A 12,746-nucleotide genomic window follows, 5' to 3' on the forward strand; every position below is an offset into this window, starting at 1 on the left:
GTTAGATGCATAAATACATTTCAGAATCTGAGCACAAGTGACCTAGGTGCTTTTAAAAATGGGACGTAGGCTCCTAAATTACTTAGCAACTTTTGAAAACGTTGACATTAGTGTCTGATGACTGATTTACAGTAGAAATTACTTAGGAGAATGGAAACAGAGGGATGCCTGTTTGTTTTGGACAGTGGTGTTTGAATGTGATGTGTTTTCTTTGTAGAATAGAAGATGTGTATCCTTTTACCTGCTGTCTTTCACACTAAAAGTATTACTTGGCTCAGCTCATTTTCTGTCTGTGGGATGACTGTTATGTGACATGATGAGGATATGGTAGTTTTACAATGTAAGTTAGGGAGGTAAATGAGAGCATGCTTTCATTCCTGCCAAAGTAACACCAACCAGAGGCATCTTTTCTTAATGCCAGTTATTAGACTCTGAGCCAGATTTTTAAGATTGCTGACTAGGGATTATCTAATTATTCCCATGTTCTTTAGATGCTTCTAGGACTTAGTCTGTAAAGCCCAACAAAAAAGGTGCATGGATGAAATTTAAAGTTAAGAGCCAAAATAGTATTTTTGTAGGTAGAACTCTTGTAGCTATGAGAATTTGATGTAAAAACAGAGGGACAAATTCTGCTTTTAGTTTATACCTGTGTAAATCTGGAGCAACTCCGCTGATGTCTCTAGAGTTAGTTTGGTGTGCATGCAGACTTTGGACCAAACTGTAAAATAAGTCCCACAAAGCCATTCCGACTGTTACAGATAGCTGTTATTCATTATTATAAATTAGTAAATTGTAAGTGTATCACATTCAAATGTTTTAGCTAAAGTAAAATATAGAAAATATTAATTGTAGATACAGATGAATTCAAAAGAGCCATCCCATTGAAATTCAGTGAGACTTGTGTTTCTGAAGCATTTTGGCACTTCGCAAATTCCACTCTTAGCTAATATCCTTCTATCCTATTTAATAATATTTAAATAAGATGTATTAAATTAAGAACTCTTCTGATAATTTCTGGTTTTTGCCTAGTTCAAGCATCAGAAAGACGCATCTTTTTTCTTTTCCTGGTCCAGGATTAAAAATATTGTCTTTGGCTTTCTCTGTTTAAAGGCAGGAAATAAAAACTTGCTCCTCCCCACCTATGTAGGATACTGGTGCCAGATTTGGCTAAAAGATGAAATTTCAAGTATATGCAAGAACACTTGACCCCTCCCCTCTCCCCCCCGTGTCTAGCAATGGACTCGATGCATTTGATCATGGAGCTACGTAACTTACATCCACTTATGCAGTAATGTAGACAAACCAAGTCTATGCAACTGTCATGATCATGAGGGTTAGCCAGCAGCCTGGATACTAAGGGGTTGACTATGTCCCTTACCTAACCAGATACCAAGCAGCCAATAGAAATGTAGGTAGGATTTTCAAACTGTGTCAAAGGAATTTTGGGGTTTTCCCTCCTTTGTCCCCGGGCAGTTTCTCTCCAGCTACTGAGGGGGACAGACAATATGTCTACCTCCAAGAAAAGACTCTTCACTATCTGAAAGTAGGTTAAAGTTTAGATAAATCCGTTTTCCATCTAGTCATTATGCTTGCAACAGGAATATTGTGGTGATAATAAAAGTTCTTTGTCTTTTCTTTTTATTAACCTGGTATTGGTTAATTTTTGTGTCCTGGTTTTACTTTTGGGGCTGAGATTTCCCAAGTGGTCTCTCACTGGTTTCTTTATTATTACTTGGGTGGTGGCAGCAGCTTTTTTATCCCCAAAATCTAGGTTTTTAAGATTTTGGGGGAAAGCTTTATACCAAAACCTGGAAAGATAAGGTTTTGGGGTACTTTTGCGGGTCCCCACTTCTGCATTCATTGTGCCAGAGTAGGGAAAAAGCCTTGACAGCAACTTAACTGAAAAGTTGTACTATCTTTTAAAATAAGATCCATGTGTTCTGACTTTAGGACTTAACTAACTTTTACTAACATATAACTTTTACTGCAGTTTTGTCAGCATTTTAACCCCCTGATTAATCTGTCATTTCATGGGTAAACTGCTTTGTAATCTGCTTTAAGATAGAGTTCATGAGTAAAATTTTAAGCTCTTAAAGGTAATTTTTCCATAACTGAAGGGCCATGCAAATTATGGTATGCAGCTTTCCGTTGGGGCACAGCTATTGGTATCACCTCAAAACTGTCACAAAGAACTCGGTTAGTTGTGAAGTTGCAAGGGAAAACATAGCTCCTCATTTGGTTATAATCTGGCTCCATGATAGAAATGTATTTTACAGAAGCAGCAAAAGAAGAGATTACTCACCTTCATGTAGTAACTGTGGTTCTTCGAGATGTGTCCCCATAGGTGCTCCACTCAAGGTGTCAGGTCCATCCTGGCGCCACTGGTCAGAAGATTTTAGAGCCATAGTCGGCCAGACCACGCATACGCGGCAGCGCTGCGTGGCGTTCGCGCCTTTTCTAACATCACGTGGTCCAGCTCCCATGCCAGTTCCTCTCACTGCTCGGTCTCTGAAAAAGAGAAGAAGAAAAGACCCGGAGTGGGGAGGAGGGCGGGACGTGGAGCACCCACGGGGACACATCTTGAAGAACCACAGTTACTACACAATGGTGAGTAACCTATTCTTCTTCGAGTGGTTCCCGTGGGTGCTCCACTCAAGGTGACTACAAAGCAGTAGTCCAAGAATGCGCTCTGGGTCAGTTATTTTCTGCAGTAGATAGAACCTCAGAGGCTACTGTGGCGTCCGCAGCCCACCTTCGTACTATGGCATAGTGCCATGTGAAAGAAATGCTAGAAGTCCAGGTGGCCGCGCAACAGATATCACTGAGGGGAACCCTCCCTGGCGAATGCCATGGAGGTTGCGACTGCTTTCGTGAAGTGCACCCGAGGTATAGAAGGTAGGAGTCTACTGCGGATGGAATGGCATGTGGCAATACATAGCGTAATAAGTCTGGCAATGCGTTGGTTGGAAAGCGCATTGCCCTTGGAGCGTTGTGCTGTTGACACAAACAGTCTGTCTGTTCACCACCATTGACAGGTCCTCTCTATGTAAAAGGATAGTGTGCGCTGTACATTGAGCGTGTGAAGCAAGGAATCCTTATTTGAGGAGTGGGGCTTGGGATAGAATGCCGTGAGAACGATGGGTTCATTGATGTGAAAAGGTGAACAGACCTTGGGAATAAAGGCAGGATGTAGTCGTAATGTTACCGTGTCCTTGGAGAAAGAGGTGAAAGGAGGAGTTGCCATTAATGCCCCCAGTTCACTGACTCTGCGTGCTGATGTAATCGCGAGTAGGAAAACAGTCTTCATAGTTAACATCTGCAGTGATGCATATCTAGTGGCTCAAAAGGAGGATACAGAATAGTGTCCAAGACTAGATCTAGGTTCCAAGACGGGGAGGTGCCCTTTGTGGAGGTTATAAGTTCATCAGGCCTTTCAGGAACCTCTTAGTGGTTTGATGAGAGAACAGTGAGGAAACATCTATGGGGTAATGGAAAGCACTGATACCTGCTAAATGTACTTTCAGGGACGACAATGAGAGACCCAAGTTCTGCAGATAAAGGATATAATTGAGGACCTGGTGCAAGGGAGAATGAAGGGTTGGACGTTGTTATGGAGACACCACTGAGAGTATCTACATCACTTTGCAAGGTAAGTATTACGTGTAGATGTCTTTCTACTGTGTATCAGTATTGTTTTGACTTGCTCAGAACAAAGGTTTTCCTCTTGTCTGAGCCAGTCAGTAGCCATGCCATCAGATGTAATGCATCGAGCCTGGGATGTAGGAGAGAGCCTTGTTCCTGTGAGAGAAGATCTCGGTGAAGAGGCAGAGGCCACGGTGGCCGTAGTGACATTCTGTGTAAAAACGGATACCATGCTTGCCTGGGCCAGGCTCGGTCTATTAAGATGACAGTTGCCACCTCTGTTGTGATTTTTTCCAACATCCTGGAAATGAAGACCATTGGGGGAAAAGCGTAAAGGAGTGTCTTCTTCCAGTTGGTTAGAAGTGCATCTCCGAGGGAGCCCTTGCCGATCCCCGCTCTGGAGCAAAAGAGGCAACACTTCTTGTTGCTGGTCGTTGTGAATAGATCCACTAGAGGTGTTCCCCATTTCCAAAAAACTGTCTGTAGTATGTCCATTCTTATTTCCCACTCGTGATTCGTGGGAAAACGTGGGCTGAGAGAGTCCGCAATGACATTGACAATGCCAGGTAAGTAAGATGCTATTATTGTGATGTTGTTCCATATGCTCCAATTCCAGCACCATACCACTTTGGCGCATCTTGCTCCTCCCTGCCCTTTTACGTAATACATTGCTGCTGTATTGTCCATCAATATTCTGACTGTCATGCCTTTGAGGTGCGGGAGAAAATACTTGCATGCATAAAAAATGGCTAGGAGCTCTAAGAGGTTATGTGAAGGCATCTCCCATTGGGAGACCATTTTCCCTGTATACGTTTCTCGTCCATGTGAGCGCCCCATCCGATGAGCGAGGCATCCGTCATTATTTGAACGGATGGCTGCTGCCGACAAAATGGAACTCCCATCAAAAGGTTTTGTGTGCTTGTCCACCAGCACAAGGACATTCGGACATGTGGTGGAAGAGATACTATTCTGTGTATGTCGTGGTTTGTGGGGACGTATACAGTTGTCAGCCAGTGCTGGAGGTTTCTTAAATGAAGTTGTGCATGGGGAACCACGACGGTGGTAGCAGCTATGTGACCTAGGAGAAGGAGGCAGGTGTGTACAGAAATTGCCATATTCCTGTCGAGTATGCTGATCAGGTCTTTGATTGCCTGGAATCTTTCCAATGGTAGGTATGCCCTTGCTGTAAGGGAATCCAGAATTGCCCCTATGAACTTTATAGTTTGCGTTGGAGTCAGAGTTGATTTCCGTTCATTCAGTAGGAGCCAGAGGGAGTCAAACGTTTGTCTGACCACAGCCATCATCTGGGTGGTTTCTTGTTTTGTTGCACCTTTTATCAAACAATCGTTGAGGTAGGGGAGTATGATGACTCGTAGCTGACAGAGGTGCGCTGCAACGATTGCAAGGGTCTTCGAAAAAACCCTGGGAGCTGATGCCAGACTGAATGGTAGAACTCGATATTGAAAATGTTTGTTGTTTATTACAAAGCGCAGGAATCGTCTGTGCCCGGGATGTATGGCTATGTGGAAGAAAGCATCTTGTAGGTCGAGGGCAGCAAACCAATCGTTGTCGAGTGATGGAATTATTGTGTTGACAGTTACCATTTTGAAGCACTGTTTTTGAAGATGGCGATTCAGCTGGTGTAGATCGAGAATGGGCCTCCAGCCCTCTGTTTTCTTTTGCGTTAGGAAGTAATGTGAATAAAACCCTTTTCCTTTGAACTGATCTGGGACCCTCTCTATCGCTCTGTTGGTGAGGAGGTGATAGGCTTCTTGTTGTAAAAGATCCTCGTGAGAAGGGTCCCTGAAAAGGGACAGGGTTGGTGGGGTGGTGGTGGGGAGAGACGTAAAAGGAATGGTGAATCCCGACCTTATTACCTCCAATACCCATTTGTCTGATGTTATTGTGACTCATTGATGGTAAGAGGGTCGCAGCTGGTGGTGAAAAATGGGATTGGTGTGTGCAACAACAACTGTGTATTTAGCATGCCCTCGACAGGGGAGTCAAACTTGCTGTTTGGATGTCGACGGGTTGTTTAGTATCAGAGGTGCTGTTTGGATGTCGACGGGTTGTTTGTTCTACGTGTCTGGAGGCGCCTCCGTTGTGGTTGCTGCTTGGAGTGGGTTTGATCAAACAGACAATTTTGCTGTCTGTGAAATTGGTAATCATACTGTCTTATTGGAAAATAACGTCAACGCTGGAAGGGTGGGACGTACATACTGAGTGTGCGCAATGTTGTTCTTGAGTCCTTCCCAGTATGGAGCATGTCGTCCATTTTTTCTGTGAACAATTTAATTCTGTCGAAAGGAAGATCCTCGACCTTGGATTGTAGTTCTTTGGGTACAGCCACTGTGGCGAGCCATGAAGACCGTCTCATGGACACTGCTGTTGCGACGCCTCGTGCCGCCATGTCCACCACATCCATGGCTATCTGCAGGTTTGCCCAAGAACATGTGTAGCCCTCCTTTAGTATTTCCCATAGCAGCAGCTTATCAGACTCTGAAGTTCTTTGTGCCAGTTCCGTGAGCTTAGCGATGTTGTTGAAACTGTGATTTGCGAGCAGAGCCGCATAATTTGCAATACAGAGGAGGAGCGTGGACGATGAGTACACCTTTCGACCAAATATGTCGAGTTTTTTCACCTACTTGTCCTCTCCTGTATTTTTTATCTTTGTAAAGCTGTGTCCACGAATTACATTAGGGGTGGGTGAAGAGGAATTCTGAGTCTTTAGACGATACAAAGTATTGTTTCTCAGCCGGCTTCAACATTGGAGTGGTTGAGGCCGGAGTGTGCCAGATTTCTGCTGCTGCCTGCAAAATCGTCTCATCAATTGGGAGAGCCACCTTAGATTGCTGTCTTGGATGCAGGTTTTTCCACAACTTATATTGCTTTGCTTGCACCTCCGTTAATTGGACTTCCTGCGATTGTGCAACCCTTCTAAAGAGATCTTGGAACTCCCGCACATCATCAGGGGGTGAGGTATCTCCAGCAAAGACAGCGTCATCTGGAGAGGATGATGAGATATCCTCTGGAGAAATGTCATGCGGTTGATCTTCTGTATCAGAGATCTCCCCTTCTTCAGGTTCAGAAAGTTGTATTGGGACCGAAGGGGTGTCCGGAGCGGGTCTCGGAGACTGGACCTTCTGTTGGGTTTGGACAGGTGGTGATTGCCATCTGTAGTAAGAAGAATGACAGCAGCATGAATTGGAGTGAGACTGTGATCTTCCATGCCTATAAGAGGAATGATAGCTCCCATGATAGCATTTGGTGTAGTCAGGGGACGAACATCTAGAGGAGTATCTACTCCCATGCCTCCTATGGTAGGACCTTGGAGGAGAATAGCTGGGAGAGTGAGATCTGTGAGATGATACGTGATGGTAGAGTGAATATCGCCTATAACGATCAGAATGGCGAGATCTCGATCGCTGCCACAGTGACTGAGGGGTACACCTGTAAGGAGCTGCGTAATCTTTGGTCTCTGGTGAGCGGCATGGTGATGGAGAAGGTTCCAGCGAGAATCCTGGTGATGGAGAGATGGAATGGAGTCTTGGTTGATTTTCTGGTGGCCTTTGTAGGGACTGAAGAGGTTCTTGCCTGATCGCCCATGGTGGGCCCTTGTTGCAGTCTGGTTATAGTCATCCTCCCCTGAAAAGGCGGATTGTGACGCAGAGGAAGGTGGAGACCCTCTTTCCCTTGCCGGTGCCGATTTATCCCTAGCCCAGCGGCATTGTGCTCGTGATGCTGTATGCTGGGGATTACGTGGCACCGCAGACGGTGCCGAACTAGCATGGGATCGTTGGTGTTAACTCCGTTCTTGGTGCCATCCCGGTACCCTGCGGAACGCTGCCCTCCCAGGTCCATTGTGTTCCCTCTGGCACCACAACTGAGCCCCTCGCTGGTGCCGGCTCCGGTGCTGGCTCTTGGCAGCTCATCGGTGCCGATTCTGGTGCCAGCGTATTCTGTGGCTCTCGGGGCGGTGCCGATTCAAGTGGCTTTGGCAGTGCCACTTGTGGTGCCAATTGCCTCGGTTGAGACGCCATCATGCTCCACCTGTGTTCGCATTGGTGGTGCAGTTGTCTCAGGTATGGCTCGTGTAGCTGTCTTAGTGGGCTGCCGAATAACTCCCGATGTACCCGGCCTGTTTCCTTGACTAACTCGAGACAGGGGAACGGCGGGTAGGGAGCGTATGGGGGAGGCTTTTTTCTTCTCCAATGCCAACACCGCAGGAGATGACGCCCTTCTTTTTTGCCCCATGAGTGATCCCTGGCGGGAAGTGTCTGAAGGCTGCAGTGCCTTATCACATAGTAGGAGCTTTAAGCGTATGTCCCTATCCCTGTGTGTCCTCGGTATTAACTTGGCGCAGTGGATACACTTCTGCGGGACATGCAAGTCCCCCAGGCAACGAATGCATGCAGTGTTACCGTCAGATGCCGGCATCGCTTCCTTACACTGGGAACACTGTTTAAATCCTGGTGATCCAGGCATATTAGATCCCACTGGCTGGGAATCTAATCCAAACAACCTAATAATCTAACTAACTCTAACTAAATAACGAAGGAATTTCTTTTTTTTTAACAACAATGACAACAACACTAACTAACAATTAACAAGCTAACTAATCAACTAAGAGAAGAAGGGATAATGAATTTTAACTCTTTTTTCACAGGACGGCTATATCTCTGAGGAGAGATATGGAGCTCTGCCAGCAACCGAGGACGGTTGAGAGGAACTGGCAGGTAGGCCATGCAACATTAGAAAGGGCGTGAATGCTACACAGCGCTGCCGCGCATGTGTGGTCCGGCCGACTACGGCTCTAAAATCTTCCAACCAGTGGTGCCAGGACGGACCCGACACCTTGAGTGAAGCACCCACGGGGACCACTCGAAGAAGAAGTGTTCATATTCAATTTGTTGACAGAAAGTTTGTTCTGGGTAACATTTAATTATGGGTTAGCAACTGACTCATAAATATTTAAAGAATTATAATACTTATGAAGAAAGTGTAGATAACAGTTTTAATTTTCACCAGGATAGAGTGGGCTTATCACTTGTAAGCAAACTGTCAGTTGAATATGTAACTTCCTTGAACTAGAACATGGGTGGTTCAGGAAACCAAATTAGAGAATGCATACTATACCTGACCTTTCCTCTTGTTAGCTAGCCATTTCCATTTCTGCTGTTCCCTTCACCCCCACCTTTGTCCATAACAATTTCTAAATAGGTAAATAGGTAAGGTTAGTTCCACATTTGGATGGCTGGGAGTTAGAGAGCCACTACTGGAACAAAGACATATATATGGGTATATTGTTACTGAAATGATACATTTTGATAATGGACTCGGGAAGTTTATCTTAACAGTCTGGTTAAGATCTGGTTCCTGTTGATATTTAGGAGACTTCCTGCATTCTCAGAAAAAACTCTAATCAATTCTTCATTCATTGCTGTTTTTAATTATTTCAGGCCTACAGCGAGTAGGTAGGAGACTCACTCACATGAAAACGTCATTGCTCCGCATAGATTTCCATTGAGTATTTTAGGAAAGATTCAAGCCTGTAACCAAAAAATAACACTTCAGACACTAAGATAAGAACATAAGATAGGCCATAATGGGTCAGACCAATGGTCCATCCAGCCCAGTATTCTGTCTGCCGACAGTGGCCAATACTAGATGCCCCAGAGGGAGGGAACACAACAGGTAATCCTCATGTGATCTCTCCCCTGTCATCCACCTCCAGAGAAAAAGAAGCTAGGGACACCACTCCTACCCATGCTGGCTAATAGCCATTGATGGACCTAACCTCCATGAATCTATCTAGCTCTTTTTTGAACCTTGTTAAAGTCCTAGCCTTCACCACATCCTCTGGCAAGGAGTTGATTCAGTAATAGTCCCTTCTGTCTTGTGATTGAGTATTCAGTAATAGTCCCTTCTGTCTTCCACATGTTAGATTATCGTTGCACGTATGTCACTTTGTGGTATTTGCTCTGCTTATAACAAGTCTCAAATGGAAGTCTTAAACTTTCTAGAAGTAATAAGGGATTTTGACAACAACAGTCCCCTTGTGAAGAGGTGATAGCATCAGTAATTCCTAGCCTGACTTTCTTCAGGGAATATGGGCAGCTCATTAGAGGTGCTTTCTTCCTAAGTTTAATTATAATATGACAAAACTTGGGGTAGTCATCTATGAGTTTTAAATAAGTAACTCACCGATGCTTTTCTGCCAATGCTGCATTTTCTCAGCCTCCCAGCCTCCCTACTGGTCCTCTCTTTGGGTATGTCTACACTACAAAGTTAATTCGAACTAACAGACGTTAGTTCGAATTAACTTTGATAGGCGCTACACATGCAAACCACTAGTTCAAACTTAATTCGAACTAGCGGAGTGCTTAATTCGAACTAGGTAAACCTCATTCTATGAGGACTAACGCCTAGTTCAAATTAACTAGTTCGAATTAAGGGCTGTGTAGCCACTTAATTCGAACTAGTGGGAGGCTAGCCCTCCCCAGATTTCCCTGGTGGCCACTCTGGGCACCACCAGGGAAACTCTTCCGCCCCCCTCCCGGCCCCGGAGCCCTTAAAGGGGCACGGGCTGGCTACGGTGCCCGTGCCAGGTGCAAGCCTGCCAGCACCCAGCCAGCAGACCCTGCACCTGGCCCGGCACGAGCCAGCCACCCACTGCCACCCAGCCCTCCGCTCTTCCCGGACCAGGCTAGCAGTTCCCGGGAGCCTGCCCAGGTCCGCAAGAGGCGGGTGCCCACCTGGTCTAGTGCAGAGATCGTGGACCTCATCCACGACCTCCGCACTAGGCACAGGAAAGTGGCCGTCTAGGGCAGGATAGCTGCCAGCCTGGCCACCCAGGAGCAGGTTGGCATAAAAATCAAGGTGGTTCACTGAGACCCCCGACCCTGAGCCCTGAGCTTAGAATGGCCGTACTGGGTCAGACCAAAGGTCCATCTAGCCCAGTAGCCTGTCTGCCAACAGCGGCCAACACTAGGTACCCTGGAGGGGATGGCCCAAAGACAATGACCAAGCCATTTGTCTCGTGCCATCCATCTCCAGCTTTCCACAAACAGAGGCCAGGGACACCACTCCTACCCCCTGGCTAATACCACTCCATGGACCCAACCTCCATGACTTGATCTAACTTCTCTTTAAACTCTGTTCTAGTTGTAGCCTTCACAGCCTCCTGCAGCAAGGAGTTCCACAGGTTGACTATTTGCTTTGTGAAGAAGAACTATCTGTTGTTAGTTTGAAGCCTGCTACCCATTCATTTCATTTGGTGTCCTTTAGTCCTTCTATTATGGGAACTAATGAAGAACTTTTCTTTATGCACTCTTTCCACACCACTCATGCTTTTATAGACCTCTATCATATCCCCCCTCAGTCTCCTCTTTTCTAAGCTGAGAAGTCCCAGTCTCTTTAGCCTCTCTTCATATGGGACCTGTTCCAAACCCCTGATCATTTTAGTTGCCCTCCCCTCTCCCACCCTCTGTCTTCCCCTCTCCCACCTCCTTTTCCCAGTCTCCCCGAGTTTTGTTCAATAAAGAGAGTTTCTATTTTTGAACACGTGTCCTTTATTTTGTACATCAGGAAGGGGGGCTAGGGAGGGGTAAGTGGAAGGAGGTGAGGGAAGAATGGGGTACAAGCCCCCGCTGGTGTGGACTGGGCTGGCTCTGCGGGCTCCTCGGGGTGGAAACTCTTCTAAAGCCCCTCTATTGACCTCCCCTCCGGATGGCAGCCTGCGGCAAGTGCAGCCGGGCTGATGGCCGAGTGCTGTGATGTGCCGAGTGTAGGCACTCAGGGCACTCCAAGCCAGGACTGCTTTGCAAGCGGGGAATCCCTGAGAACTGTCTGTCCGGGGTGTGGGTCGTGTCCCTTTAAGCACAGCCCTCGGCTAGCCTGAGGCAGCAGCTCCACACTCTAAGTCCTAATCTGATGCCCTGCCGGCACAGCTTCCGGCCATCCTTAACCTCAGTTCAGGGTCCACTCAGTGTGGACATGCTAGTTCGAATTAGCAAAATGCTAATTCAACCTAGTTTTTAAGTCTAGATGCGCTAATTCGAATTAGCTTAGTTCGAATTAACTAATTTGAACTAAGTTAGTTCGAATTAGTGCTGTAGTGTAGACATACCCTCTGATATTAACCTCTAGAACAAAGGCAGATTTATATCCCAGGCGGTCTCCATGTTGTCCTTAAGGGTGGATAGACTTAAACTAGCTCTCCTTCAAGCTCATTTTTAACATACATAAATTTGTTCCTCTGTTTTAAATATGTATTGGTGTACAATTTCTTTATGGATTGGATGAAATTGTGAATGTATTTAAATGCACTCAGTGTGATACTTTGTCCCTCTCTAGTGAAGGTTTGGCCCACTAGAGCTTGGTGAGTGTGTCATAGATTGGACTAAGAGAGGCCTTTTAGCTCAGGCAGTAGAGGCTCATGCATTAAAATTCAGAGGTCAAAGTTTTGTGCTCTATTGCTGCTGACCCACCTGAGGGGGTCTGCATTACATATTCACTGCCACTTATATTCCTTCTTGGACACTTGTCCTTATGGCAGCCTTCTGAGAACATGGGCTATCTGTAGAGTAAGTTCAAGCATTCACACAGATGCATTCAAGCCTAATTCAATAGGATAATTTATGCAGCTTTGAAAATAATACCTCTGGTTATTATCATAAAACCTGATAGTAATTAATGAGAACCTTTGTTTATCAATTCTGATGGCCTATGGACTATGATAAATGCCACTTGTACAAAGCCATTAGTTGGGGACTTAGTCCCCTGTAGGTTATACTTAGCAAGTGGTTATTGGCAATATTTAAGGTATGTTGTCACTAATAATTAAGACTGCCAAAAGCTACCTTCTAATTTATATTTCTTGTTGGCTCTGAGATACACAAAATGAAATTGTTATGATTTCCATTATTTCTCTAATATACCTTATGGTATTCAGTGACTATAAAAAGAAATTAGGTCCTGGCTTTGAACTGGGGTGCAGGGCCTATTGAAGCATGGGGCCTAGGGCAGCCACCCTGCTCGCCCTGCCCTATATCCGCCGCTGTCCGGGAGGCCCTCCAGAAGAGCTTCCACCTGGAGGAGGACTA

General features: G+C 45.7%; 1 long non-coding RNA gene across 1 annotated transcript in view; it reads right to left on the reverse strand.

The window, feature by feature from the left end:
* LOC112547623 (uncharacterized) overlaps nucleotides 1-12,746 on the reverse strand; it is a 73,973-nt gene that overhangs the window by 44,917 nt on the left and 16,310 nt on the right. Inside the window, exon 2 of the long non-coding RNA XR_012901958.2 lies at nucleotides 9,134-9,191. This is a non-coding gene — a long non-coding RNA (uncharacterized LOC112547623). The remainder of the gene's footprint in view (nucleotides 1-9,133; nucleotides 9,192-12,746) is intronic.

This window comes from Pelodiscus sinensis, chromosome 2, assembly GCF_052426305.1.
Source record: "Pelodiscus sinensis isolate ZL-2025 chromosome 2, ASM5242630v1, whole genome shotgun sequence".
NCBI classification, from domain to species: domain Eukaryota; kingdom Metazoa; phylum Chordata; order Testudines; family Trionychidae; genus Pelodiscus; species Pelodiscus sinensis.